The 25,045-nt window shown below is 41.0% G+C and overlaps 1 protein-coding gene across 9 annotated transcripts in view; it reads left to right on the top strand.

Annotated features, from left to right (window-relative positions):
- The first annotated feature begins 439 nt into the window (after window positions 1-439).
- Window positions 440-25,045, top strand: part of MARCHF1 (membrane associated ring-CH-type finger 1) — a 973,853-nt gene continuing 949,247 nt past the window's right edge. For 2 of the 9 annotated variants that reach the window (XM_051831701.3, XM_070047277.2), the window contains exon 1: window positions 440-685. The gene's annotated coding sequence lies outside the window, so the exon portion shown is untranslated. The other 7 variants (XM_051831702.3, XM_051831698.3, XM_051831697.3 and 4 more) reach the window with 6 other exon arrangements.

Below are 25,045 nucleotides of genomic sequence, written 5' to 3'. Positions count from 1 at the left end.
TTGAGCCCTTCGCCACTGCGCGGGCCACACACACCCTCAACTTTCTCACCGGACTAGGGCTCGGGAGGTTCCAGGAGCCTGGTCCTTCTGGCTGCAGCACATGCCCGTCGCCTTGATGGGGCGCGGAGCCGCTGTGGCCAAGAAACCAAATAACAAAACCCACTGCGACCACCCTCGCCCCAATCAAAAACCCCCAAAACTTTTTTTTTTTCTTTATCGTTGGCACCTGCCAGGAGGCTAAACGTAGGTCTAGGACTCTTTCTGGTAGCGAACGCGCGGTTTGCCCCCGCGCCCCTTCCCCACCGCGCCCACCTGGGCCCCACCCTGTCCGAGACCCCTATTCGGCCCTGTCCTCGGATCCAGTTCTGCCGGCCACGCCAGGCGCTGGAACTCCTGGCGGCTCTGCGGCCGCCTCCGCCCGCGCCGCGTGCGCGCGTGAGCGCTGGATTATTCCGGGCTCTGAGCATGGCAGATTTCCACCGGATGACATCATGGGAGCCCAGTGAGTGCCGGCTCGCAGAGCGGGGACGGGGAGGGGGCCGGGAGCGGCGCCAGAGCCGGGCTGCCTGCCACCCGGACGCACGGCCGCGAGCCTGGGAGGAGCGCTCCACCCGCCACTGACAAAGGATGCGAGGACGCCGGCTGCCCGCGCCGCCAGCCGCCCGAGCCACTCCGCAGTGAGCCGGTGAGTGATTGCGAAGACCGGCCAGGCAGCCAGGCGGCGAGTGCGCACTCCTCCGTCCGGGGCGGCGGATCCCTAGGAGGGCGCCGGCTCGGGAGCGCAGGCAGCAGGTGCCAGAGAGCAGGTGCACCCAGCGCGGGAGCGCGCGGCAGTGGGACCCTGCCGGTAGGCGGCGTGCTCACGAGGTGGGCGCTGCTCTGTTCGGGGTGGAGGCTGCCTGGCCGGCCGCGGCAGGAGTTCCCGGGCTCGGCGCGCGCGCGGGGTTCCTTCCGGGCGGTCCCCGAGGCGCGCGGCGCGCAGGGAGCGCCGGCCTCGTGCTGGTCCCCCGGCCGCACCCCTGCGAAGCGGGGACCGGCGCTTGGCAGGCTCGCGCGCTCCCCGGGAGACCGAGGGCAGCCTTTGTCTCGGGCTGGGCGCTGGGGCGCTCACACCTGAGGAAGGTTCGCTGCACCTGTGGGGTGCTGTCCCGCACCCTCGCACCCGTCCGTCCGTCTGGGCGAGGGATGCTCTTGTGATCTTCCGGAGGAGCCCACGGAGCTGGGCTCGGAGACGCCGGCTGGGTGAGTGTCGCGGTCCTGCAAGTGCGGAGGTAGCTCCGCAGCCCCCCGGGAGGAAAGTGTCCCGAAGAGGCGGAGAGACGCCCAAGTGCAGGCCCCCAGAGGCTTGGGGGAAAGGAGCGAACTTAGCGAGCTGCCTTGTGGCTTCCCCCTTTCCCCCTCTGGTTTCTGAAGCGCTTATCTGGGGGCTTAATTCGTGGCAGGTGCAGGTGGCCCGAGGCGAGCCCGGCGCGTAGTTGGAGAACACCACGTTTTTCCTGGAGATGGCTTTTGTTATTCCGTAGCTCCCGAAGAGGCTTTGCTTGCTCACAGTTTTTGGAGATCAGTATCTTCTCTGTTCTGGAGCTTGGAGGGTTTAAAAGAGATTGGGAACCTACTCAGGTGTTTCAGTTGAGAAGTGTAAGGTGGCCCGCGTACTAGCACCCGTGCCTCCTGGCGTCCTGCCCCTCGGGCACACGTTTCTATCGATGGATATTTTCTGTTTGGAAAGCGTCCAATTTTCAGTTGACAAGGAAGTGACAATATGCCCAGGGGCAATTTATCTCCAAAAGAAACACTTTGGGGAAAAGATGGGGGGCGGGAATGTGGAAGTTGCTGCTTGGCGGCTCAGAAGACACGTTTTCCAGTTTTCACCCACTGCAATATAAAATATGTAGGGTTTTGGGTGCTATCGCATAGTCGTCAGTTTAGTGTATAATAATCCCTGAACCCTGAGGTAGTCTTGGTGTATAAATTAGCAGCCGTCTAACATAATGCTAGGGTATAAGAAAGTAGCAATCACAGTTATCATTCAAATGCCCAATTATGCTTTATTTTTCTTTTTAAAAACTTGGTTTTCCTTTAAATTATTCCTTTTTCTTTAAAGGTAGGCAATCTTATGAAGCTTTTTCTAAAACAGAAGAGCAAAATAAATTTTCTTGATTAGTGATTGCTCTTCAGATAAAGTTTTATGGCTTTTCAGCCTGACGTGATAGAAAATTACTGGAATAATAAGTGATTTTGAAATAAAAAAGGAACTGAGTAAGGTATAGGAGGAGGTTTTGCTATATATGAACAGTGGGACTAAGAAGGTGTTAATAGCACTTTTGTTTATGGAGAAGCTTATTATAGCATATGCATGCTTGTTCCTCCTGTGAAGTGTATAATGAAATGTTTGATGATGTTATGCGATGTTGAGAGCCCTCTGATAAGATCAAAGTGAGCTTGTCTGTCCAGGACTTCTGGAGGTTAGCAGCACTTTCTCCTATGATCGGAATATCTGTGTGTGTGTGTGTGTGTGTGTGTGTGATCTGTTATTTGTTTCTTGACTTCTTGTTGCAAAAGGCTCTACCTGTATCTTCAGAAATTTTATTTATGTCTTTCTAACTTCATCGTACTCATCTTTTTATAGTAAGGCTTACAGGGCTGCATGGTAAGGTTCTTAGAGGACCTGTTGCTCATGTCGATGGCTTTACTCAAATACCGTAGTAGCAAACCTCTTGTTCTGACTAGTCCAGTGAACGTATGATCTGCATACATGTTTGTGTGACGAGGGGTATGCTATAGAAAAGTAGACATTTACATAGCATGTGTGTATAATTCTGAGCAGTCAGCCAGGCAGTACTGTGACGTTTGGCTCATGGTTTTCGGCAGCTCATGGTTTTCGGCAAATAATAATACCTCTTAGAGTAGGATCTTGAAACTCCTTTATGTGGAAAGTAAAAATGCATGTAACAACAGATTCTATGTTATATCAGAATCTATAATTTTATTTCAAATATATTATATCCAAAGTGGTCACAGATATTTCACTGCATAGGCACTAAAATATGTGAAGAAAGTCTTCAGGTAATATAAACATTTATAAATAGATACAATTTAATATATTTGATGAACAGCACAGTATTATTTTTAAATAGGGAGAAAATACTATTCTTGAATTAGAAAGTATCCTCTTAATATTCTTCAGTATATTTTATAAATACTTTGAATAATTTGTTACATGTGAATTTTCACTGGTAAGGATGAGGGATAAGAGGAAGAAGTGATTCAAAGGACAAAAATGAAGCCACATTATGTTGTGCAGAATAGACAATAGTGATGTTCCAAGATGATGGGAAAGAGTATTATGTCAGAACGCTAGAATGTTTCCGAGAGAAGGTTCTGCATGAGAAAGAAGTTTATACCATTTAATGGCTTTTTGCTTTCATTGTTCCAGTTGTTTAACAAAAATGCTAGGACACAATGAAATACCTTTCACCTTCCTCGAAGTGAAAATCTGTCTTGAACTCAGAAATTTGTCCAATGGGCTTTGCAGGATATAATTCAAATTCTAGCTTGTAGATGTTTTATGGATCACCAAACCTTGTGATTTTAACATTCGTATAGGTCTCTGATATGGAAACTGATTAGTAAAAGCTTGCCTGAGAGGTTACTTTTCTTCCAGTTTCTTCTGGAATTACAAGAGTGAGAGCCAACAATTAAAGGACTGTTGAATGTATTTAGGAGTGTGATGATATGCTGCTCAGGGGTTAGGATAATGTTTGTTAATAAGGTTTTTTAAAAAGGAAAATTTGATACCAATTATCCAGAAGCTGCAATTATTGGATGCATTTTATAATTTAGTGAACTCCTCTATGTTACTGTTAATTCATTTTCTATTTCCTAGGGACTGACTGATGAATACTAGGTAGAGGATATTCGTTCTGATTGTGAGGCTGTCACTTAATGGAGGACACGTTCTGAATCCCTTTGGACACTGATTTCACTTTACAAAAAATAAGGATGATAATATCTATCTTGCATTTCTCATAGGTGTAGTGCATATCCAGTGAACTAACATGTAAATATGATTTGGAAAAAGTAGAAAAAACAATCTGACAAATAATATAAACTAGTGATCTTTGTATCTTTCTAATTTCTAATTAGTCAACAAAAGAAGTCAATGTATAGAGGTAATTCTACTTTGATTTATATTTTAAATATCTGATATTTTTAATTTGTTGCATTCTTGAAATTTCATTTATTGTAATTTACTCATAGAAATTGTAAAGTAGCCATATCTTTCTTAAATTTTTTCTGCCAACAAATTTTCTCATCTTTTGTGTGTCTGAAAATATTTTCAGAAAGCTATAATTTTTACAGAATTTTTAATTTGGGTATAGGATTTTCATTTGGTTGTTCCCCCAGAAAAACTTCAGCTTGTTATTCTTTTGAATTCTAGCTTCCATGAAACTCGTCAGTCATATTATTGTTGCTTTCACAGGAATGTGTCCTTGTCTGTGGGTGACATGACAGTTTTCCATTTGTCTCTATTTGTCTTCTATTTTACTATCATGTTCCAGGGTGTAGTGTCCTTTGTATTTATACTCCTTAGAAATTGCAGGGCTTCTTGAATTTGTGGATGGATATCTTTCATCAGGTGAAATTCCGTTGTGAATTCTTGACTATTATCTAATCATATATGACTAGCCTTTAAAGGCTATTGAAAATTCATATTATGAAAAAACCTTTGCATGTGCTAAAAAAAAATTTTGCACCAAAAAAATCCCATTTTTCTGTGAACTACTTGAAGAGTATTTCCACTCTTCTCTTTCCCACAATCTTAGTTATGTCTTTACTAGTTTCTCAGTGTCCGATCTACCTGTTAGATTCCTTTTATTGTTTTTCACTCTTTTGCTCACTGTTCAAATATTTTTTTTTACTGTTCCTTCAGTTTATTAACCATTTTCTATACTATGTGGTCAGATTCATCCATAATTTTTTTTTTTTTTTTTTTTTTTGCCTGGCAGAGTGGACAGTGAGAGAGAGAGAGACAGAGAGAAAGGTCTTCCTTTGCCATTGGTTCACCTCCAATGGCCGCCGCGGCCAGCGCCCTGCGGCCGGCGCACCGCGCTGATCCGATGGCAGGAGCCAGGTACTTATTCTGGTCTCCCATGGGGAGCAGGGCCCAGGCACTTGGGCCATCCTCCACTGCACTCCCGGGCCACAGCAGAGAGCTGGCCTGGAAGAGGGGCAACCAGGACAGAATCTGGTGCCCCGACTGGGACTAGAACCCCGTGTGCTGGCGCCGCTAGGCAGATTAGCCTATTGAGCCGTGGCGCCGGCCATCCATAGATTTTTATTCTACTCATATTTTTTGTCAGTTTAAGTTGTTAATTACTTTCTGTAGACCCCAATGTACCTATTATTTCCGTCTTTCCATCTTACCTTGAACATATCAGTCAAAACTGCTTTGGAGTTTTTGTCTTCTAATACCTGTAACTATCGATGTGAACCTCTTTGAAGTGTCTGTTCTTGATTTGAGCCACTGTGCATAAACATTTTACAGACTTCAGGTGATCTCTCAATCCCCCACGGGATGTTAGCATTCCCCCTGCTAGGCAGAGGCAAGCAATCTTTGCAGTCCAGTCAGTGGTTGAAATGAGACAAGTGTTGTCAGGCTTTGTCCCTTTCAAGGGCATCCAGCTGCCAAGGCATTGGTACCCAGAGCCTACCCGTAGTGTCTTCACAGTTCCAGAACATAAGCCAGGTGAGACTTCTGAGGATCCTGCTCTTCTTTTTGCTCAAAATTTTAAAACTATTATCATTAATTTGAGAGGCAGAGAGATGGATAGAGTGCCCCATCTGGTGACTTAATTCCTACCTGCCAACAATGACCAGGAGCCATGAACTCAATCCAAGTCTCCTGTGTGGGTGGCAGGAACCCAACTCCTTGAGCCATGACTGCTGCCTGTCAGTATCTGCACTGGCAGGAAGCTGGATTCAGGTTCAAACCCAGACACTCTGATGTGGGTTGTGGACGCCATAACCAGTGTCTTAGCCACTCGGCCAAATTCCTGCACAGCCTTCTTTTCAGAAACTTTCTCCTTAGAGTCTTCACTGTCAATTCTGTGTGAAACTTCAGCCTTTAGTAAATGTCATGTAGATAAAATCATACATGCCGATTGTTTGTTCTGCCTTTTATTTTCATTCTGCCTTTTATTTTATTTACCTGAAATCTGGGCCCCTTTTATCCTAATTTTGTCTTTCCAGTTAACTAAGATTATCAAAATCTGTGCTGAATCCTCATCCCATAGAAGTGGTCATTTGCTCAGGCAAAACCCATATTTTCAGCCTCTTGATGGGTTTTCACACTGCTGGATGACCCCCACCCTCCATCCTAGAGGGTGGAAAGGTACCCTTAAACAGTCTTACCTGTTTAATACTTCTTCCAACTGGAATCTGTTTTTTTGGCATAGAAAAGGATTCATTAGGATCAGTAATAAAAATGCAAACCCAATAGGTAAAATTAATTTTTTATTTTAATTTTTAAAAATTTAAACAAATTTCATGTAATCCACACAGATTTAGGAACACAGTGATATTTCCCACTCTCTTCTCTCTCCTACCCACACTCTACCCTTCTTCCTCCTTCCTCTCTTTTTCTTTCTCTTAATTTTGACAATGATCTACTTTCAGTTTACTTTATGCTCATAAATTAACCCTACACAAAGTAAAGAGTTCAACAAATAGTAAGTAAAAAAAGATAGCACTCCTCAAAATAGACACGAGGGCTGTAAACATTGAAAATCAAAATGTCAATTTCACTCCTATACATTATATTTTGGAACTCTATTAATTTCCACAGATCAGGGTAAACATATGGTATTTGTCTGTTGGGGAACTATTTATTTCACTAATTGTAATCATTCCCAGTTGCATTCATTTTGTTGCAAAAGACAGGATTTCATTATTTTTTAAGAATGAGTAGTATGCCATGCTATCTATATGTATGTATAGCAGTTGATGGACATCTGATTAGATTCCATATCCTAGATATTGTGAATTGAGCTGCAATAAACAAGGTGGTGCAGTTAACTCTTTCATATGCTGATTTTATTTCCTTTGGGTAAATTCTCAGGAGTGAGATTGCTGTGTCATATGGTATATCTACTTTCAGGTTTCTAAAATATCCATACTGTCTTCCACAGTGTCTGTACCTGTTTAAATCCCCAAAAACAGTGGATTAGGGTACCTTTCCCCCCACATCTTTACCAGCATTTGTTGTTTGTTGATTTCTGTATGAGAGCCATTCTAACTGGGGTGAGATGAAACCTCATTGTGATTTTGATTTGCATTAACCTATTGGCTAGTGATGTTGAGCATTTTTTCTGTGTCTGTTGGCCATTTGAATTTCTGCTGTTGAAAAATGCCTGTTCAAACCCTTTGCCCATTTCTTTACTGGATTGTTTGTTTTGTTGTTGTTGAGTTTCTAGAGATCTTTAAGGATTCTGGATATTAATCCTTTATCAGTTTCGTAGTTTACAAATAATTCCTCTCATTCTGTTAGTTGTTTCTTCACTTTGCTGAGTGCTTCCTTTGCACTGCGGAAGCTTCTCCACTTGATGTAACTGTTGTTTTTGGCTTTAATTGCCTGTTTTGGCGTCTTTTCCAAGGATTTTTAACCTATGCCAATGTGTTGTAGAGTTTCCTTAATGCTATCTAGTAATTTGATGGTATCAGGTTGTAGATTTAGATTCTTGATCCACTTTGAGTTGATTTTTTGCATAAAGTATAAAGTAGGGTTATTATTTCATACTTCTGAACTTGGAAAACCAATTTTCCCAGCAGCATTTTTTGAAGAGTCTGTTGTTGCTCCAGGGATTGATTTTAGCTCTTCTGTCAAAAATTAAGTTAGTGGTAGATGTGTGGATGGATTTCTGGAGTTTCTATTCTGTTCCATTGTTCTGTATAAATACTTGTGTGCCAGTACAGCTGTTTTGATTATAACTACCCTGTAGTGTTTCTTGAAATCTGATCTTGTGATGTCTCAGGCTTTGTTTTTGTTGTTTAAGATTGCTTTAGTTGTTTCAGGCCTCTTTTGTTTCCAGATGAGTTTTAACATCATTGTTTTCCAGATCTGAGAAGAATGTTGTTGGTATTTTGTTTGGGATAACATTGACTGTGTAAATTGCTTTTTGTAGTATGTGCATTTTGATGATATTAAATCTTCCAATCCATGAGAGTAGAACATTTTTCCATTTTTCTGTCTTCTTCTATTTCTTTCTTTAATGTTTTATAATTTTCATTGTAAAGATCTTTCACCTTCTTGGATAAATTTATTCAAAGTTACTTATTTTTTTTGTAGCTATTGTGAATGGAATTGAACTTAGAAGTTCCTTCTCAGCCATGGCATTGTCTGTATAAAGGCCATTGACTTTTTTGGGTTAATTGTATATCCTGCTACTTTCCCAAATTCTTTTTCGAGTAGTCTCTTAGTGGAGTTTTTTGGATCACCTATATACAGAATCATGTCATCTGCAAATAGGGATAATTTGACTTCCTCATATCTAGTTTGTAGCCATTTGATTTCATTTTCTTGCCTAATGGCTCTGGCTAAAAGTTCCAGGACTATATTGAATAGAAATAGTGAAAGTGGACATCCTTATATGGCTCCAGATCATAGTGGAAATGCTTAAGATTGTTCCCCATTCAATAACAAGCTGTCTTTGGGTTTGTCATAAATTGCCTTGATTGTATTGAGGAATGTTGCTCCTAAACCTAATTTGTTTATGCTTTTCATCATGAAAGGGTATTACAGTTTTTCAAATGCTTTCTCTGCATATATTGAAATGATCATATGGTTTTATTTTTAAATTAATGCATTGTATCATATTTATTGATTTGCATTAAGTTGAACCATCCTTGCATAACAGGGATAAATCCCAATTGGTCCGGGTGAATGGTCTTTAAGGTGTGTTATCAGATTTGATTAGCTAATATTTTGTTGAAGATTTTTGCATCTATATTCATCAGGAATATTCATCAGTAGTTCTCTATCTCTGTTGTAACTTTTTCTGGTTTTGGAATGAAATTGATGCTGGCCCCAAGTAGTTTGTGAGAATTCGTTCTCATTCAATTGTTTTGAATAGCTGGAGAAGAATTAGAATTAGTTCTTCTTTAAATCTCTGGTACTATTCAGTAGTGAAACCATTTGGACCTGGGCTTTTCTTTGTTGGGAGGGTCTTTATTACTGATTCAATCTTCATATTGGTTACTGGTCTGTTTAGATTTTCTGTGTCTTCATGGCTCAGTTTTGGTAGATTGTATGTGATGAATCTATCCATTTCTTCTAGATTTTCGAATTTTTTGGTTTATATCTCTTTGTAATAATTTCTGATTATTCTTTTTATTTCTGTGGTATAAGTTACATTTCCTTTTTCATATCTGATTTTATTAATTTGATCTTATACCTCTTTTTTATTGATTAATTGGGCTGATGTTGTATCAGTTTTGTTTATTTTTTCATAAAAATCAGCTCTTCATTTTACTAATCTTTTATACTTTTCCTGTTTCAATTTTGTTTGCTTCTTCTCTAATTTTAATTATTTATTTCCTCCTACTAATGTTTGTTGTGGTTTTTCTAGGCCCTCGAGATGCATTGATAGCTCATTTATTTGGTGCCTTTTCATTTTAAAAAAGATTTATTTATTTATTTGAAAGGCAGATTTAACAGAGAGTGAGAGGCAGAGAAAGCAAGAGAGAGAGAGGTCTTCCATCCACTGGTTCACTCCCCAAAAGGCCACAATGGCTGGAGCTGGGTCGATCTGAAGCCAGAAGCCTGGAGCTTCATCCAGGTCTCCACGTGAGTGCAGGGGCCCAAGGACTTGGGCCATCTTCTACTGCTTTCCCAGACTATAGCAGAGAGCTGGATCGGAACGGAGCAGCCAAGACTCGAGCCTGGCACCCATTTGGAATTTTTGACCCTGCAGGTGGTCACTTTACCTGCTATACCACAGAACTGGCCTCTCCAATTTCTTTATTTAAGCATCAATTGCTGTAAACTTCCTTCTAACACTGCTTTTGCTGTATCCTATAAGATTTGATTTGTTATATTCATATCCAGGAATTTTTGATTTCCCTTTTGATTTCTTCTATGACCCACTGTTTATGCAGGGGCATGTCGTTCTGTCTCCATGTTTTCATATTTTCTAGGGATTCTTGAGTTGTTAATTTCCAGCTTCATTACATTGCTATCAGAAAAGAGGCATGATATGATTTCAATTTTATTGAATTTGCTGAAACTTGCTTTATGTCCTTGCATATAGTGTATCTTCGAGAAACGTCCATTAGCTGAAGAAATGAACGTGTGTTCTTCAACTATGGGATGAAAGGTTCTATAGATATCAGTTAGATGCATTTGGTCCATAATATAGATTACCTTTGTTGTTTCTTTGTTAATTAATTTACTTTCTAGTTCATCTGTGTGTTGATGGAATTTGGGTGGTGATATCTCGCATTATTATTGTCTTGGAGTCTATGTCTCCCTTTAGATCCATTAACATTGATTTTAAATAGCTAGGTGCCTTGGTATTGGAGACATATACTTTTTTTAAAGATTTATTGATTTACTTGAAAGAGTTACACAGAGAGAGAAGGAAAGGCAGATAGAGAGAGACAGAGACAGAGACAGAGACAGAGACAGAGAGAGAGGTCTTCCATCTGCTGGTTCACTCCCCAGCTGGCCACAATGGCTGGAGCTGTGCCAATCTAAAGCCAGGAGCCAGGAGCTTCTTGCAGGTCTCCCACGTGGGTGCAGGAACCCAAGGACTTGGGCCATCTTCCGCTGCTTTCCATAACTAGAGCAGAGAGCTGGATACGATATGGAGCAGCTGGGACTTGAACCAGTGCCCATATGGCATGCTGGCACTGCAGGTGGTGGCTTTACCTGGTATACCACAGCACCACCCCCTGGAACTACATACATTTATTATAGCCACATCTTCCTGTTGAATTGATTCTTTAATCTTTAAATAATGCCCGTCTTTGATTCTTTTAACAGTTTTGTGTTAAAGTCTATTTTCTCTGATAATATGGTAGCTACACCTGCTTTTTTTTTTTTTTGCTTCTCCTTAACATAAAATATCTTTTCCCATCTTTTCACTTTCAGTTTATATGTATCTTTGCTGGTGAGATGTGTTTCTTGGTGGCAGCAAATAGATGTTTTTTTAATCCATTCAGTTAGTCTGTATCATTTATGTGGGGAGCAACTGGGAGCAACTCGGACTAGACTAAGTTACTGGAATTAAGACTTATTCTATGCATCTGCTCTCCCACAATATGGCGCTGAGAAGGTAGGAAACAGCTTCTACACAGCTGCCTCCAGTTCAACCAATAAACTGTGGGACCTGCTCCTGATTGGAGGAGAGCAGCGTACTCGGCGTGTGGGTAGCAGAGTTGGGATTGGTGGAAGAGGACTATAAAGGAGGAGAGAGACAATATGCACCAGGAACATCTAGGAGGAACATCTAAGGGGAACACCTGTGCAGCCCCCGAGAGAGCCGGCCGGCGGTGTGCCGCTCCCCTGCGGAAGTGGGGAATGTGGCAGGGGGAACCACCCTTCCACGGAGGTGGAAGGGTCCGTAGCCAACCTGGGAAGAACCAGCAGCAAACCTGGGGAGGGCTGAGCAGACGAAAGAACAGCGCAGGGTCCTGTGTCGTTCCCCCACGAAGATGGGGAGCGACAATTTAACTGGATTATTTAGGCCATTTACATTCAAGGTTGTTGTTATAAGTAATGACTTGGTCCTGCTATTTTTCCTTAAGTATTCCTTTTGTTTGCTTTGTCCTTTTAGCCAGGAGATTTTCTGCCTTCACATTCTTTCATAATGATGACTATCTTTCTGTGTTTCTGTTGTAGCACATCCTGAATCATCATTTGTAATGCTGGAAGTGTGGTGACAAATTCTTTCAATTTATGTTTGTTATGGAAGGTCTTTATTTCACCTTCATTCATAAATGAGAGCTTTGCAAGGTACAGTATTCTGGATTGACAGTTTTTCTCTTAAGACTTGGACTATGTCATGCCATTCTCTCCTTGCTGTAGGGGTCCTCAGAAGAAAACAGCTGTGATTCTCAAATGGGATCCTCTGAAAGCAATCTGGCATTTTTCTTACGAACATTTTAGAATCTTTTCTTTATGTTTTACTGTGGAGAGTTTGACTACAATGTGCCATGGTGAATATCTTTTCTGATCATATCTATTAAGAGTTCTACATACTTCCTTACTTGAATATCCCTTTCTTTCTCCGAATTAGGGATGTTTTCAGTAGTTATTTCACTGAATAAGTCTTCTCATCCTTTCTCTTTCTCCACCTTCCAGAAATCCTAAGACCTGTGTGTTGGGTCGTTTGATATTATCCCATAAATCTCCAACACTGTTTTTAGTTTTTTAAATTTGTTCTTTTTTTTCTTTTCTTTCTTTTTTTTTCAGCCTCCTCACTTCTGAAGTGACAGATGACTCTTTTTTTTTTTTTATATGACAGGTAGAGTTACAGAGAGTGAGAGAGAGACAGAGAGAAAGGTCTTCCTTCCATTAGTTCACTCCCAAATGGCCGCCACGGCTGGTGCTGCACTGATCTGAAGCCAGGAGCCAAGTGCCTCTTCCTGGTCTCCCATGCGGGTGCAGGGGCCCAAGCACTTGGGCCATCTTCCACTGCCCTCCTGGGCCACAGCAGAGGGCTAGACTGGAAGAGGAGCAACCGGGATCAGAACCTGGTATCTATATGGGATGCCGGCACTGCAGGCGGAGGATTAACCAAGTGAGCCACGGCACCAGTCCTGTTCTTTTTTTTCATCTGAAAAATTTCTAATGATTTTTCTTCTAACGTTGATATTCTGTCTTCTGCCTCACCAAGTCTGTTATTTAAGCTTTCCCCTGTGGATTTTATTTTACATATTGAATTTTTAATTTCTAGTATTTCTGTTTGATTTCACTTCAAAGTCTCAATTTCAAGGGAAAGTTTTTCCTCCATGTCATATATGAATTTCTGAAGAATCCTATGATCAATCTTCTGAATTCCTTTTCAGGTATTTCACCAGTCTCTTCATCTTCACATTCTTATCTTGAAGGGTTGTTGTGTTCCTTCTGGGGAGTCATATTTGTCTTCTCATTCTTATTTCTTGTTTTCTGCAATATTTTTTAGGCATTTTCAGAAATAGTTCTTGGTTTTCTCCTCTGATAGATTTTATCCTTGAACTGTGCTTCAGTGGCTTAGTAGAGTTTCTGCATTTTCAGTGACTCTCCAGGGGCATGTGCTGGGTATGGCCCGGGGGGCTCTGTTCAGTTTCCAGGGTGCTGGAATATCCAGGGTGACACCCAAGCCGGGCATAGTAGGTCCTCTCTTTTGTCAGCAGTGGGGTGTGGCATGATGGCTTCTGTTGGCATATTCACACCCTCACCTCCTCTCTTCCAAGGTGACCCATGCGCGGGGTTATCTCAGTGGGTGCAACACTCATCTGTAATGCCACATGAACCATACAAGGGATCTGTGCAGTCATCAGTGTGAGCATAGGGCGTTCTGCACTGTCTCACTCTGGGTGATCAGGGAGCTCTGAGCTCTGGTGCTGGACACAGTGACCACCCAGAGTCTGCGCGACAGCCTGTGTCCTGTCATGCAGTCATGGAGTTCCCTCAGTCTCAGCACACAAAGCTCCCATAGTCATGGGGTACAGAGGTTCCACTCTGCCCTGGAGCCTGTCCTGCCCAGAGATAGCAGAGGTATTCCCAGAGCCAGCTGCCTGTGGGTCTTTCTCCTTGGCAGATTGAGCTCAGAGCCTGGGATATGTTGAGAGGCTGGCACCTCACAGTCCTACATGGGTACCCTGCCCCCTGTCAGCCCTCCCAGCCAGATTCAAAGTCAGTAGGGAACACAGACTTTTCCCTCTGGTAAAACACGCTGATCCCACACTTGCGCAAGAGCTGCCTACTACTGGTGTCATGATGGTTCCTCTCCCTGCTGGTTGCTGGGCCCCCTTGTGAGAGGATGGAGAGTAGGAAATGTTCCTGCTGGGATAGGTGGGTACCATGCCCCTCCTTAGGGCTCCAGGCTATATTCAAAGATGGCGTGGTCTGCAAGGCTCTCCCTCCAGCAGTATCACTAGGGGCATGGGCTGCTGCAGTCTGCTCTTACCCCGCTCTCCAAAGCTGGCATATCCTCTCCATTTGGAATCTTGAAGTACCTATTCTTGACTTATTCAAGAGTTGTCTAGTAGATGTTATTGAAAACTTTTTCTTGGGGCTTGCATAGCATTTGGGCACTGGTTCATGTCCTGGCTGCTCCTCTTCTGATCCAGCTCCCTGATAATGGAAAAACAGCAGAAGATGGCCCAAGTGCTAGGGCCTCTGCCACCCATTTGGGAGACCTGGAAGAAGCTCCTGGCTCCTGGCTTAGGTCTGCTCAGCCTTGGCCATTGCGGGCATTTAGGGAGTGAACCAGAGGATGGAAGCTCTCCCTGTCTCTGTAACTGTTTCTCATAAATAAACAAATATTTAAAAAAAGAAAAAGAAAAGCTACCAAAGGAAATTAAAGAGAGGTTTTTCCTTATAGCTGGCCTTTCTGGTTGTTTTTGGTGGCAGTGTTGGTTTGCTATGTGGCCTTCCACCAAAACTACTGGCTGAAATGGCTCATTGTTCCAATGATTACAAATACAGGTGAACAGAGATCCAAGACCATTACTTAATGGTGAAACCGGACGTAGTGGTTCTGGCCTACAGGCTCCTAGGCAGTGTAGCTAATTCCAAGACCATTTGATTTCTTAAGAGTAAGGTAATAAAAAGAGACCAGATTCTACCAAGCAGTTATATTAATGTGCCAATGATAAGAGAGTGTTTGCCTTTTTGAGGTAGATCTTAGCAACAATGAAGGCCAATGATTCAAGTAACCAATAAATTAGTTTTTGGTAACTAATAATAAATGGACAGAATCTTTATTTCTCTTAGAAGTGAGCACACAGAGAAACATATACACATAAGCATGTGTGGGAAAATAATGCTTTATTCTCAACAGAAGCAATGCATGATTCAGGGTTGAGCCTAGCTTTGAACAAATGCCATGTACGTGGAGTAAAAATGTGCAGAGTCTTGACACCGCCTCTTCCTAGAAATAACTTATGTTTTCAACTGTTCCTCTAAAAACATTGGACACATAATAATTTTTTGTATGCACATATTAGAGTTAACAGCTAGTAGTAAGTATATTCATGTCTTTTGTTATTGATGTATGTGTAAAACTCAGGATATATTTCTAAACTAATCCACAAAAGGATAGCTCATGCAGATCACACCTGATGTGTGTTGTTAGGATAAGATGTGAATGAACTGTGCTTCTACGGGTTGGCCAAAAAGTCCTCTTGTCTGCTTGGTGTGGATTGGTAAGCAAGGTGGACTGACATATGGTGCAACATATAAGTGATTATTCCAGATAACATTTTAGAAACCATTGACTTTTTGGGCCATAGTCAATTGGATGCTGCAGAATACCTCTGTGGGCCCTTTGACTGTCTCCCATTCTGTGTCCCTAAGTACATTAGGTTGCTCATTGATCCTTGCTGAAAGTGAACAGGTAGGTACTAGGGTGTTGTGCCACATTATTTGGGGCTGACGCTGTGGCAGCAATGCTTTGATTCTCCAAGATCCATCACACGCTGTCTACTTCCTGCTTTGCATGCTCTCCACCTCACTTCTGGTTCCAGCCATGGCAGTGGCAAACGCTGGACTCCATTTGTGCAGACCTTTTCCAACTTCGGGGTTGTGCTGAACCTCTGTGGCGTTCTGCTCTGTGACTCGGAGGTCATGTGTCATTTTTTTTCCCCTGCCCCTGGCTGATGTCCAGGCATCAGCCTGGCTGTGAGGAGGACCTACAGGGAACCCCTTATTGACTGGGAATGGATGGAGAGTTTGCAGAGGCTCCTCAGGTCGGTAGGAAGTGGCCTCAAATACCCATTACAGTGACCTCACTGCGGACATTTGCATTGCCTTTCACTCCTCCGTATTTCATGTCAACCAGCCCCTCTTCACTACTCCCTCAGACCACCTGTGTTTTTTGCACACACTCACTTAGTTCATACTCTGCTTCTGAAGGGAACCCAGTTGAAGATACATGGCAAATTGGATTCACTTCTCTAGAAGAAAACGAAAAAAAAAAAAAAAAAGAAAAAAAAGAAAAAATATTCAGGACTAAATCTGTAAAGCGACATCATTTATAATGAGAGAAAGATACCAAGGAAGACTCTCAAAGAATGCATTTCTCAAAGGTATTTGCAAACTGATCACGTTTCAAGTCACCAAATGAGGCCATTAATAATTCTCTTGGTAACTGGCGTCATTTGTTGACCTAGTAATTCATTCCTCTCCCATCTTTCTTTTTTACCACCTTTCTTTAAAATCTAGTTGGGGTGGACATTCAGCACAATGGGTGAGACCCTCTGTCATGTCTGTAGCTCCTGTCAGTGAGCATCCTTGAGTCTTGGCTGCTCTGCTTCCCGCCAGCTTCCTTCCTGCCTCTTGAGAGGCAGCAGGTGATGGTTCAAGTGCTTGGTTTCCTGCCACTGACGCGGGAGAGCCAGATGGTGTTGCAGGCTCTTAGCTTCATCCAGGCTCTGCCCTGGCTATCGGCAGACACTAGGGAGTGAACCAGTGGGTGGGAGATCTCTCTCTGTCTGTTTCTCTCTCTCTTTCTGTCTCTCTGCCTTTCAAGTAAAATTAGAAACACTATTGGCAGTTCACTCAAGGGTGATATAATGAGTAAAAAATGCAGACTAATCCTGCCTTTTTGTGACTTTGTTTTCTGTGAAGTTAATTAATCACACAAACAGATGTAAGCCAGAGTGAGGGCTGTGATGGACAGGTGCACACTCATGAGGAACCCCATTGTGCAGGATTTGACTTAGCCAGGGTGGTCTGAGGAGGCCTCCTTGGGGAAATGACATTTGAAAGAAGGAAAAGAGTTGCCTGGGTAGGGAGAAAAGAGAGTTTTTCTATCGGAGGTGTGAGTGGAGTGTGCTCATGTCCTACCACTGGGTCGGGGTGGGGGGGTACTTGAGAAAGTGGGGGAAGGGACTGTTGCAGAATGTTTGTAGGGGCAAGGGAGATCCGTAAAGAAGGACCTGACAGAAAAATCCAAGGTGATCCACTAGAAGAAAAGAAATATATGAAGTATCCGCGGAAGCATTTCCCATGAAATATGCAGACTAACACATATTAAGAGTTAGGAATGTTTGAAAAATTGAGATCTGCAGGAATTGATTAAATTAGTGAATTTTTCAAGGAAGCATTGGAAGAAAAGAAATGAGATTTTTTTTCATTTATTTCTTAACTTGTTTATCCTAGCACCTGATGATATCTTAATAATTGCATATAAGGCTTTGTTAGTTCTCTGTTTCTAAAGAGTATTACATAGTTGTAAAGTATATTTAATAGCTATTTATTATTTTTATGGTAGTAGAGTATATGAAGACTTTTCCTTTCAAAAGTAATTAAAATTTCACTTGAGATAGATTTTTTTAAAAGATTTTATTTATTATTTATGTGAGAGAGTTACAGAGAGGGAGAGGTCTTCTGTCTGTTGTTGCATGCCCCAAATGGCCACAACTGCGGGAGCTGGGCCAATCCAAAGCCAGGAGCCAGTATCCTCTAAAGGATCTCCCAGAGGGGTCAAGCACTTGGACTATCCTCTACTGCTTTCCTAGGCCATGGCAGCTCTCTGGATCAGAAGAGGAGCAGCTGGGACTTGAACTGGCACCCATAAGGGATGCCTGCACATCAGGCACAGGATTAGCTTATTATGCCACAGTGCCAGCCCCAAGAGATTGGTTTTAATAATGGAACACAAGATGGTCTATCTCAGAGGCCCCTAAAGCGTGGGGCATGGCCACATTTAATCATTCAGCCCCAAATCTGCTCTTGTATTTAGGTTTTAATCAAGTTAAATTGCCTATATACTGACACACGATTGAATTCTGATTTTGCTAATTTCTCCCAGATTTGAAATTTAATCAATTAGAGGCAAATTATTTTCCACTTCAAGCTATATTTCCTTTGATATTTTGTAGCAATTTTGCTTTCATAGAACCCAAGTTATGAGGCAGGCACAGTGTGAAGGAAGTCTTTAATGTTTCGCCTAATCTATAGAAAACTCTTGCTGGCTTCTTTCCATTTTTAGTGAGATAACTTGATATAGGGCATGCTTAAGGTTAATCTTTTATGAAATCTCTTAACCCTGTGAGTATATCTTATTTTAAAAATATTTAATTAACAAATGGATAAATATTTATTCAGCACTACCACATGAGAGAAAGAGTCTGTGTCATGAATAATGAGAGAGAATTAGAGGGACGTGGGGGAATTAATGTGACAGGTTATTAAACTGTTGAGTGACAAGTATAAAAGGCAAAGTCTGAGAGATTTTTTAATTTGTTCTTTATGACATTCATGGCAAAGTAAATGAGTCTTAAAAAGGCATAATGCTGTTTCTATGGGTTTTTAGTATGTGGGTGAACCATCATTGCCAGCTTGCAGAAATTATAAAATGTGATGCAAAAAGTGTTAAATTTCTTCTATCATGCATGATCCGCTAATACTGAAACACAAAGGGGTCTTCAAAAAGTTCATGGAAGTGTACATTATGGGAGATCTGTACATGGACTTCAGAATTTTTTTGGCACCAAAATAAACTTATCTTTTGATTGAATTTTCCACAAATTTTTTTGAAGTTCCCTCATAATTGATGTGTTTATTTCATAAATGAAACCATTTTAAAATGTTAATAGTGGTTATAGAACTATGGTTCATTTTGTTTAGTCTTATGTTTCTCTATTTTCCAAATACTCTTTAATAAGTATGAATTATTTTTCATTATACAAATGTAAATAAACCTTAAAATATAAAGTAAAATTTGAAAGCATAAAAATATTGACTTGTGTTAAATCTGGATAGTTTTTTAGGGTGAGTTTTTATACTTTTCTGCTTGCATATAATTTAATGATAAAAATTATATGTTGAGAAAAATGGCATAAAATCAGTCCACTGTTATACTCTGTGGCTACACATTTAAGGTGAAGATTTCTTTGAAAAATTTGCATCTCCACCATGTCGGAGAGAACATGTGGTACTAAATTGTTTTCAAGAAATTACTAATTATGCTCACCAACTTGTCCTAATACATACCACAGAGAGCCATTTACTATTGTCAAGTTTTATTTTTGTGTGTCTTCATGATGAGGGGAGAGTAATTTTCCTCCCACTGTTGCCATGAAGGTGACTCCTGGAGCTGCTGGACTCTGAATGCGTGAGCTCCTCGGTCCATCCTAGGTTCCTGTGCAGGTAGCACCTTGCAGGTGTATTTTAACGATGTGAATTTACCAGAGGGTCTTGGGGTCACCTATGCACCTTTAGCAGCAGAATGTTTTTATATTGGGTCTTCCTTGGCACCAGAAGAATTATCCCACTTCTCCTTGGGAAATTTTCCTTGTAGAAAGCAGGTTCCAAAATAAATTTTAAACGGGAACATTCAGTTTCCCTGTTAAAAGAATGAGAAGTGAGCAGTGTGAGGAAAAAGCTGACTCCAAACCACGTTGAGCTGTGTTGAACTCTCCACTGACTGCCAAGATGAGGGTCAAGAGGTAGGCGTGGTGACGCTGATTAAGTGCTTAACTTATCTGAATGTCCCATTCCTTATCTGCAAATAGTGGATGATAGTACTTTTCTAGCAGTGAGGTTATGGGATTAAATTTTTAAAAAAATTATTTTAAAACAGCAGAGCTTTTAAAAAATTTATTTACTTGTTTGAAAGGCAGAGTGACATAGAGGGGTGGAGACACACACACTCACGCACACACACACAAAGGGAGGGGGAGAGAGAGAGAGAGAGGAAGAAAAAGAGTTAGAGATCATTCATGCACTTTTTCACTCCCTAGATGGTTGCAATGACAGGGGTTTAGCAGGGCTGAAGCCAGGAGCCTAAACTCATCTAGGTGTCCCACAAGGCTGGTAGGGGCCCCAGCACTTGGGCCATCATTCAGTGCTTTCCTGGAGCAGATGAGCAGGGAGCAGATTTGGAAGCTGAGCAGCCTGGACTTGAACAGGCACTCAGGTATGAGATACTGGCCTTGAAATCAGCCACTCAAATCACTGCTCCTACTGTTGACCCCAGTTAGGAGGAATAAAGATAAGAAGTAGATTCCATAATAAATATGAGTATGTAATAGCAGCTCATGTTATCTTTAAAGCTAATATATGTTCTTTAAATTTTCAAGTATTTTAATAAGACATATGCTACACATTTTATACTCCGAATTATCTTGGTACATTTTAGATGTGGTTGAAATTTGAAGATATAGTTACATGAGAAACTAAAGAGGGTTGGCAACAGTGACCACTGTCACCAAATGAATGAATGGATGATATTAGTAATTGGCATCATTTTGTAATGGATGTTTTATTTTACCTCTTTGTCTTCCCATATCCTAAATTTTCAATAATGAGAGCCTATCTTTGTAATAATGTTAATATGACAGAAACATTTTTAAAATGAAAGAATCACATAGAGAGAAGAGAGTCAGAGAGAGGTAGGTCTTCCATCTGATGGTTCACTCCCCAGTTGACCGTAACGGCCAGAGCTGCGCCCATCCGAAGCCAGGAGCCAGGAGCTTCTTCCGGGTCTCCCACATGGATGCAGGGTCCCAAGGGTCCATCTTCCACTGCTTTCCCAGGCCATAGCAGAGAGCTGGATGGGAAGTAGGGCAGCCGGGTCTCGAACCGGCATCCATATGGGATGACGGCGCTTCAAGCCAGGGTGTTAATCTGCTGCGCCACAGCGCCAGCCCTGCAAATTTGAATATTTTGTTCCTTTCCTGTCCCTCAGTTTGTATTTTTAAAATGGACTTTGAAGAATTATTTGCACTGACTACTTACTATTTGTCATTTACATGCATTGAAAGTTCCTTCTTGCACATTATTCTTTGTTTTTAATTTTGTTACAATGTCTTTTACTATATAGAGATCTTGAGATTTTATTACTTTCAAGATTTCTCTTTTTTTTCCTTTATAAATGTACTATTTGTTATTTGAGCAATCTTTTCTTACCTAGGTATCATAAAGATGTTTGTCTAGTTTCCTACTAAATTTTTAACCGTGTTTTATGGTAAGATCTCTGGCCAGTTGAAATCAGTCTTGGAGTTGTTTATCTCTGCTTTTCTCACAAATACATAGACAATTTTCCCGGTGTACTTTTCTCCATCTGTTTTATTTGTTATTTATTTGTTTGCTTGTTTTAATTGTATTTAAAGTATACAAACTTCATGCATCTCATAAATACTTATTTAGGAACATAGTGTTTCCTCCCATCCTACCCTCACTCTGCCCACACTCCCATCCTTCTTCCTCCTCTATCTTCTATTCCCATTCTTATTTTTTGACAAATACCTGTTTTCTGTCAGTATTATAGCATTATACTCATATGATTAACCCTGCACTAAGGAAAGAGTTCAACAAATAGTATGAAGAAAAAAAAGCACTGGTCCTCAACAGTCAAGACAAGGCATATTCAAAATCATCACCTGTCAAAGGTGTCAATTTCACTCCTATAGATTACCTTTTAAGTACTCTATTAGTTACCACAGATCAAATAGAATATACGGTATTTGTCTTTTGGGGACTGGCTCATTTCACTAAGTATAATGGTTTCCAGTAGCACACATTTTGTTGCAAATGACATGATTTCATTTTTAACTGCTGTGTAGTATTCCATACTGTATATATACCATAATTCCTTTACCCATTCTTCAGTTGATGGACATCATAGTTGATTCCATATCTTAGCTATTGTGAATTGTGCTACAATGAACATGGGGGTAAAATCATGCTTTTATATGCTGATTTCTTTTTGTTTAGGTAAATTCTGAGCAATGGGATGGCTCAGGGTTGGGTTTATATTCAGATTTCTAAGGTACCTCCATACTGTCCTCCACAGTGGCTGGACCAGTTTACATTCCCAACAACAATGGGTTAGGGTACTTTTCCCCTCACATCCTTGCCATCATTTGTTTTTGTAGATTTCTATATGAAAGCCATTCTAAAAGAGGTGAGGTAAAACCTTATTGTGGTTTTGATTTGCATTTCCATGATGGCTAGTGATCATGAGCGTTTTTTCATGTGTGTATTGGCCATTTTAATTTCCCCTTTTGAAAAATGCCTGTTCAAGTCCTTTGTCCATTTCTTAACTTGGTTGTTTGTTTTGTTGTTGTTGAGTTTCTTTAGTTCTTTTATATTCTGGGTATCAATCCTTTATCTCTGTGTGTGTACATATATATATATATATACACACACATTTATATATCATAACCCTTTCTATGCAATTATTCTTTGATCTGCTTCACTGACATTATGCATCTTTTCCCTTAAAGATCTTGCTTAACTTTTGGAAGATTTATCCAGGATGATTGTTATTGTTTTTCTAAGTGTGAACAAGATATTTAAAAATATACATTCTTTAGATATTTATTGGTGATAGATATAGATTTATACGTGTTGATTTTCATTCCAGCAACCCTACAAAACCATTTTATTTCTTCAGACAGCTTTTCTGATGTTCTATTGAATAAGCTGCATAATCATTTTGTCTATGTATAATAAAAATAATTGTCAATGCTAAAGTTTATTGAGAGCTACTTTTTAAAAAATACATACTTTAAAAGCTCATTGACTCTTCAAATCAATTCTGTGATTCAGGAAAACTTATAGTCACACATATGTACATTGTTGGTTTACAGAGTAGATTCCATAGGTTTAAAGAATGTAGTAACTTGACAAAGGGAATGCAGCTTCTGATTGGCCGTTACTATCATCCCTTGCTTCCATGGACAAATGCCTGAGCACAGGTGTATCAATGACTAAAACCACAAGGCTAGTAAGTGGTAGGGTCGGAATTTGAACTCATCTATTCACTTCGGTGCTTCATTTAGTGTCTCCACCCCTACCCCCATTCTTTATACCTCTAGTTTATTTTTCTGGCTGCAACACTTTAGTGAGAACTGTAAAGCTGTAGCAAAGGGATTGCTGGAGACACAGAGAAGAATCACACAGACCCTCCCCTAAAAAAGGACTTGCTGCCCTGCTCAGGAGACTGTGGTCCGTGCACAGCGTCTAACCATCAAGTCTTTCGGGGTCTGCCTCAGGTGCAGGGGGCTACCAGGCCCAGCTCACCCCTTTCCTTGCCTGGGCCAAACACTTCAGAGAGAGCGAGCGGGTTGGTGTCCATGTCCAGCCACAGGACAGGTCTGGTGGATCTTGCTCCCAACTCCTACCTGACTGGCTCAGGCTTGGCTGGCTTTCAGTTCAGCCCAGATGCCTCTTCTGTCTGGGGAGACCCCTGCTTTCTGTCTAACGTGGTGTTCTCTAATCATTGCCCAGAGCTGCTTGGAGGCTCCAGCCTGCCACGGCATTGGAAGCCTGTGTCCTGGTCTCTTCCTTGATTTAAGCCAAACACTTCTAATTTACATCTCACATTACCAATTTAAAGAAGTTTACTCTTAATGTAGGAGTAGTTTTTTTAAATAAAGTTTTACAAATACAATTTTTTAGGTTTTAATCTGTTCATACTGCGAGCTACTGATTATAAAATTCCCTTGCATAGATTACTAAATCCTGGTGGATCATTGTATGTGCCTATTGCTAAATGTGGTTTTATTATTTTAAAATGCTTGTTTAGTTTTAGTGATTTGAAGGTGGGGTGGGGGGATTGATTTTCCACCTACTGGTTCACTCCCCATGGACCTGCAATAGCCAAGCTGGCCAGGCTGAAGCCAAGAGTCCAGAGGATAAAGCAAGAGGCCTTATCCAGGTCTCCTATGTGGGTGGCAGGTATCCAAATACTTGAGCCAACATCTGCTGCCTGCCTGGAAGATTAGCAGGAAGCTGGAAGCAGAGGCTGAACTCCAATGTAGATATTCCACACATGGGATATATATACCACAATATATTTACCACAATATACCACAATATTCCACACATGGACAGCCTAACTGCTACCCTGCCATGATGTCCAAGGCTAGCTATGGTTTCAAAGGTCCTGTTTAGAATTGGTTTAGCCACATCTAGAAACGAAATCTCACCTTTTCGGGTTTGGTATTGTTCATGTTTATTTTTGGAATTAAGGTTCTGTTTGCCATAGAAGTGAGTCTGGAACCTTTCCTTCTTTCTCTTTTCTGTGAAATAGCTTGTATTTCAAGAGTTTTTTTTTCTTGAATGTTTGGCAAAACTTGCCTGAAAACTCTCTTGAATTAGTGCATTTTAAGTTACTAATTCAAGTTGATCATTATGAATCTTTTTGTCTTCAATTTATTTGTGAGTCCTATTTTATAATATATTTTCCTAGAAAATTGGCAACTTCATTTTTATTCCTTTTTAAAGTGCTCAACATATGTAGGCCTTCGAAAGTTTCATGGAAAATGTGTATTATGAAAAAACCATTCACAGATTTAAAATTTGCTTTGCATCAAAATAAATGTCTTTTAATTCCACTGCCCAGGGACTACTTTATTAATTTGAGAGGCAGAAAGACAGAGTCAAAGCAAGCTTCCATCCACTAGTTCACTCTCAAAATGCCCACAACAGCTGGGGCTGGTGGGAAGCTAGGATGGGGAGCCAGAGTCGGGAATTGAACTCAGGCAGTGTGATGTGGAACAGGGGTGCCAACCAGTGGTCCAGACACGTGCTATTGATAGCTTCCATAGACTGTTGAAAGGTTCCTCGTATATCTTCCTGATTAAAAACAACAACAGCCACACAACCAAAAAAAAAACTCTACTGCTTCTAGAATTATGTTGTGTTTCATTTATTTCTAGTGATTTTCTTTGTTTGCTCAGTTTTCTAGGACTCTTTTTTTTTTTTTTTTTGGTTTGTAAGGAAAATCATGTTTTTAAAAGAAAGTACTTTTCTGTTTCCTGGTCTATTAATTTTTTCTTTCTCTTTGTCATGATTTTTCTTTCCAAATTTCTTGTATTAAATCTT

This window comes from Oryctolagus cuniculus, chromosome 8, assembly GCF_051225735.1.
Source record: "Oryctolagus cuniculus isolate XC-2025 breed Fujian yellow rabbit chromosome 8, ASM5122573v1, whole genome shotgun sequence".
Classification (NCBI taxonomy): Eukaryota; Metazoa; Chordata; class Mammalia; order Lagomorpha; family Leporidae; genus Oryctolagus; species Oryctolagus cuniculus.
The sequence above is the reverse complement of the archived record's forward strand: the minus strand, read 5'-3'. Positions and strand labels throughout refer to the sequence as shown.